Raw genomic sequence first — 6,000 nt, 5'->3', positions numbered from 1 at the left:
AAAAATTTATATGAAATTTAATATGTAGAGTTTGTGAAGTTTTTTATTAAAAATAAATAAATATATATATTAAAATTAAAAATTAAAATCGATAAATTAAAAGATTTCATTACGTATATTAAATATGTAAATTTTGAAAAAAATTTAATAAATTTTGATATATTTATTAAATATATATTTTTAATAAAAAGATTAATAAAATTTTTATCATTGAATAAATATTAATCAAATTTAAATTATAAAAAATATTTTTAATATTTTTTTATATATTGTTGATATTCATATTGCACTATATCAATTTATTGATTCAAAATTTTTATTTATTTATTTTTAATAAAAAATTTTACGAATTTTATTTATGAAATTTCTGGTAAATTTTATCAGGCTGTAGGCTGCAAGTTTGTTTTCTCTCCAAAAGATCCAGTCAGGTTCTGTCTGGAGCAGCGGCCAAGTACCCAATTGCTCCTTACTTGTCTGACACCAATTTTACTCAAAAAAAATATATATTAATATTGTGTTCCCATAGGTGTGTTTTTTTTTTTTTTTCTTTTATTTTGAACTCATTGCTTTCATTTATTCTTGAGCTCTCACTATGGCTCAGAACACAAGAAAAGCCCTAGTACTTCCATGGCCAAGTCTTAAACAAAGGAGTCAAAACAGAAGGAAAAAAAAATGGAGAAATTTTCCTATTTGTATGAATAAGTTAATATATCCAAGCTATTATTCAAGAAGAACCTGACCTTCTACCAATGCTTACTCATTAACCAATTTGAAGCATATCATGGTAACAATTTCTCATGTGATATGAAACTAATCAAGACACACAATCTCTCAACCAGGCATATAATAAGTAAGTAGAAAACAAAACCCAGTTTTTAATAAGAAAAATATTGAGTGTACTATTAATATTGCTAGACCCTGGAATCTAATGCCATAATCGTGCTAAGGTTCATTGGATTCGTGTACTTGCTGGAACCAGTTATTATTTTCTTGTACAATCAGGCTGTTAGCCCTCTCCGATGGATGGAATGGATCCCAGAAGGCGTAATCGTCTCGGTTAGGACACAGGTTTGATGCCATTGTGCAGAGTCCGATTCCATTGTATGGTCCTTGTCCACAGCAGGCTATCTTTGATGTAACAAAACCTGCAAAAAAATATTATTCAGATGATTAGTATGTGCTAATAAGCTAAATTCGGGGTAAAAGACTAAGCTTTAGTGAAATCTAATATGGCAGTGAAACGGTTCATGTTAGTCTAGTCACGTTTTACTTCAAATTACGGAAGTCTCATATTCAAATCTCATCTTCGGCAACCTAACATTAAAAATATATATTGTGAGTCAAACAAGTGTTTTTAAACCATTAACAAAGGCTATATGGTGTGGATAACTGTACTTAACGGCAAGGTTTATGACCTAGACGAACAAAATTATACTTTTACAAGTAATGGTTAGCCCTGGCTTCTCAAGTTGCATGTAGCCATTTCCATTCATAACTTTTAACAATAAATTTTATGCAGAGTCTGGGGACCAACCAGAGCCTTAACTTTCATTATATAATGGCATTGACTTCAAAATGTTCCCATTTTTCTTTCTGTTGTTCAACAACACATGCTACACATCTTTTGTATCTACCAAATTTTGAATCTATGTTCTATGTTACTAAAACAGTTTCAGGCTTTTACAGTTTGACAAAATCATTATTGGTATGTCCCAGTATTAACATTAAATGTTGTGTACTGACACGAAGAGGCGTACCATATGCTTGAGGGTTACTGATCCAATCCATGTGCATTTCATATGCATTTGCTGCAATGAAAACATGTGATCCGAGCTCACTGTTGAGACTGTTTAGCATTTGAACAAGCTGTGGGTTGAACAAAGCTGCTGCTCGTTGCAGCTCCACCGCAAATTCACCAGCTCTGCTGTGCTGAGCTAGTTCTGCTGGGACAAAACCTAATGGTCCAGTTCCTGTCACCAAAACCGTCCTTGCCCCCAACTCATATAGACTCTGCAAAGTAAAATATATACTAATTCAAGTAAAATATATACTAATTCAAGTAGCAGATCAACATTTTAAAACTAGTACCATAGATATAAACATCAAAATGCATGTTGGCTTTCAATAGCAACTGAAAAAAATCACAAATCATGTTGGCTTCGCCAACCAATCCAAAGTTGATTTATAATAATAAATCAGCCTCTGCTGCTTCACAAAATTGAACAAAAACTATCTCTATAGGTTCCATGAAAACTGGAGCCAGGATAGTTGTCCCCAAATTATTACTATATTAAAGTATATCTTGTTCCTAATCCTTTAATTGGTGATCACATTGTGGCATTTTCTCTGGCTGGACCACTGCCAGGTAGATTGGTACTTGTGCACAATAAATTCTGCAATAAAGATGAAGTGTAATGGCAAGTTTACCACTAGAATTTTCCTGTACTCAGAAATTATATAGACAATGTAATCAGGGAGGGCGAATTGGCGAGATCTTGCAGAGAAGGGCACCAGGTAGTAGCTGTTTACAAAGTCATTACCACCAAGGGTCATGAGAACAAGTGCTTCATTCACTAGGCGTTGAGTTTGTTCAGGTCCAATAAGTGCACTTACACGCTGCTGATATTGCTGGAAGTACTGCAGTTGCTTGGAAATTCGGATTATATAGATCTGGAGATGTAGCAGTCTAAGACATTTTGATGACTAATAGAGTGGCATATAGCTTAAAAAGAAATTTTACTTGGAAATTGGATCTACAAATTGAATTCCAGTGTCATTGAGAATTTCGATTCCAGCAAAAGCAAAGTTGGCACCAACAAGAAGCTTCTGTCCTGTGAGCTCTGGGCTCAGATATGGCAATGTTGGTTCAGAACCAATTTGCTCACCTGAATAACACATGTAAACATTAACATACTTCATAACAAAACGTGTAACATCAAAGCAAATTGAACAAAGTTTACTGAAGGAAAAAAAAAAGAATGGACTTACTGATTAGATCTGGGATATTAAGGCCATTAGAGAACCGGCCAGTGGCTCTATGAGTCGGATGGTCAATGCCATAGGGGTATGCATCAGCTCGTGCAGTAGTAGGTAGATAGTTGTTGTTACCATTATCGACCAGTGCATCACCGAACACGAAAAATGCCCCTGCAGCCTCAGCTTGAGGAGCTACATTTCCGAATATAAGTAGCAGACCAAAAATCATCCAAGAAAGAAAGACGGATGAATTATCCATTGAAATGGTTCTAATCAAGATATGAATTATCCATTGAAATGGTTCTAATTAAGATATGCCGTACTAAGTACAGTTTCAGTGTACCAACCCCCCCTTGACTGTGAAAGGTTAGATAGCACCGCTGGCTATATTTAAGGTTTTTTCTTTTGTTTATGTCGTGTCCACTTGATCAAAAATTAATGCGGTGTGCTACCACCTGTGGAGTTAGATAAGAGCTGCCATAACGCAAAGGCCTGTAGAAGTAGTTCCGGTATGTAAATGAAGATTTCTTTGTTATTATTTTTTTTTTTAACAAAGAGCTGTCAGCTGTTCATATCACCCTAGATAGCCTACGTCTACAAGCATTTCTTTTGCAACGATCATATTTTTGCATAGGTGACAATCAAAGTATAGCTGGCAATGAGTAGAGCCTGGACACAGTATCATATGGATTAAACTCAGGCAAATTAATAGAAAAGATGTTTAAATTTATAATGTAATCAAACTTTTGGAACACTAATTAATCAAGTTGTGGTTATAATGCTCAAGTAACCAATCTATTAACCATGATATTAGCCTGGTTATGGACTTGTTTTAGCTTAATTACTTCACATAGCCACCATTAAAAAATGACATTCAATAGATTCAATATTTAAAATTTAACATTTATAATTTTTCCTTTATTTTTAAAATAAGTTATGGCCATCTTTGTAAATAAAAAAAATAAAAAATAAAAAAAAAACATGATTATAGAGTTAGATTTTTTGAAACTTTTATTTTTAAAGAAAACAAAATCGTAGCCAAGGATATTCTAAATTATAGCAACACCTCCTTTGATCAAATTTCTGATCTCTCCCAAATTGATCACTACTACTAAGATAATAACAATCTAGCTAGTGATGATAATGGTGGGTCAGGACAGATTTTTACTTACCTCAACTGTGACTTGATTTAATAATATATATATTTAATTTTGACTCGATTTAATATTAAAATATTATTTTTTATATTTAATCTGATCTACATATAAATAATTTTAATTTAGTTAATATTCATAAAATATTTTTTATATATATAAATTACATTTTAATTAAACATAAATGTAATATTTTTGTTAAGTTAATATCTTAGATTTAAATATTAAATAATAATTCTTATTATAATATATATATAAATATAAAATTAAATAAAAAATAAAAAATATACTTTTTATTTATCAAATAAAATCAAAATGAATTTACTTAAAATTCGATTCTAACTTTTTCTTTAAAAAAATCCAACTCGATCTAAATCTAATTAAATAAAAAAACAACTATAAGAATCAGATTTGCCATCCCTAAATCTAGCTAGCATAAATGCGCCGATTCATTTTGGTTTTCAAAACGATCACCAGTTATGAAAGGATCAACAACAAATTGCATATCTTGAAAACTTGGTAATTTTGGCCACACACCCGGCAGGATGGCAGACAGTGTACAAGAGAAAATTTTTGCTATAGAATTGGCTAATCCCAGAGTTTTAACTTGAAATTTGTGACTCTCATGACAAAAACTTTTTTCATTAGAAGAAGCATACAATGCTCTCATGCATCAATTATTGATCAGTCAAGCCCATTTAATAAGATGCAATTCTCAGCCTTTGCTTTCAATAACTTGATAAACAATTAAGTGGCCCATGTAATCAACAACACATAGACTAGTCATGTGCTAGCTATTAATTGTTTAGGGATACATTATCCATTACATTGTATATGCAAATTAATCGAGAAAAACAAACTTCGAGTATATCTAAATGTAAAATTTTAAACATTGGGCATTAAAAATCGAAATTTTCGTTGTAATTTGATGCCAACTATGCAATTATTCTTAATGAAAAAACTTACCATAAAGCCAACATATCCATGTTAAACATGTACCCTCATCTCTCTCGAACTTGTAGATAAATTAAATCCAATCAACATAGATGTGAAGTTTTTGTCAAACTGACCATCAGTTTAAGTTGCTGCAATTATTTCTTTGTTAAATTTTGTAAGGCTGAGCTACTCTTGATTTCTTATTGCTTCTAAAATTTTCATATTGAATGAAAGTTTAAATATTACAATCAGAAACAATTAATGAACCAAAATATCATAAATTTGGAACCACATCCAAATTGTAGGCTGAAACATGTCTAATTAAGTAGTACTTTATGTTGGTGTGATGGTATCCCACATCTAATAAATATCTAATTTCCTATAGTCTTATAATCAAGTTAGGCTCCTTCACTTTATATTAGTTGGATACTTAACATGGTTTTAGAGTTAAAATTTTTTATTTTTTGCTCTTTCCAAATCTATCACGTAATAGATTTTTTTCGCTTACACAAGATAGGGACTTATTAAAGTGAGGTATCCCACATCTGATAAATATCCAATATCCTGTAATTTTATATTCACTGTGTCTATTAAAATAAATTATCTTACATCTAATAAATATTTAATATTCTGTAATCTTATATTTATATTGGATCACTTCACTTATTGTTAATAGATTTTAAATTAGATACTTAATATTTTATACTAAAACATGCTTCTATTATTATTACTATTTTGAGCATAAAAAATTTTTGGATTTGATTCAATACATTTCTTTATTTAGATTAATCCAAACTGATTTATCGATATTAAATCTAACGAATTCATGAGAAATTATTTTCTCACAATCTACTAACGGATTCGAATTCAGATAATTAAGAAAGGAGCAAACTCTATTTACAACTCGAGTCACTGTCCAACGGTAAAACATACT

General features: G+C 31.0%; 1 pseudogene across 1 annotated transcript; it reads right to left on the bottom strand.

Annotated features, from left to right (window-relative positions):
- Positions 1–291: 291 nt before the first annotated feature.
- LOC111294491 (GDSL esterase/lipase LTL1-like) lies at positions 292–3,235 on the bottom strand (annotated as a pseudogene). Its single transcript, XR_016327211.1, has 5 exons — positions 2,989–3,235; positions 2,758–2,885; positions 2,428–2,670; positions 1,758–2,010; positions 292–1,145 (listed from the first exon to the last, which is right to left on the bottom strand). The product of XR_016327211.1 is annotated as a GDSL esterase/lipase LTL1-like (transcript).
- Between the last annotated feature and the right edge of the window lie 2,765 nt (positions 3,236–6,000).

Source organism: Durio zibethinus, chromosome 14 (assembly GCF_047325235.1).
Source record: "Durio zibethinus cultivar Kanyao isolate XHJ-2024 chromosome 14, ASM4732523v1, whole genome shotgun sequence".
In the NCBI taxonomy this organism is placed as follows: Eukaryota; Viridiplantae; Streptophyta; class Magnoliopsida; order Malvales; family Malvaceae; genus Durio; species Durio zibethinus.
The sequence above is the reverse complement of the archived record's forward strand: the minus strand, read 5'-3'. Positions and strand labels throughout refer to the sequence as shown.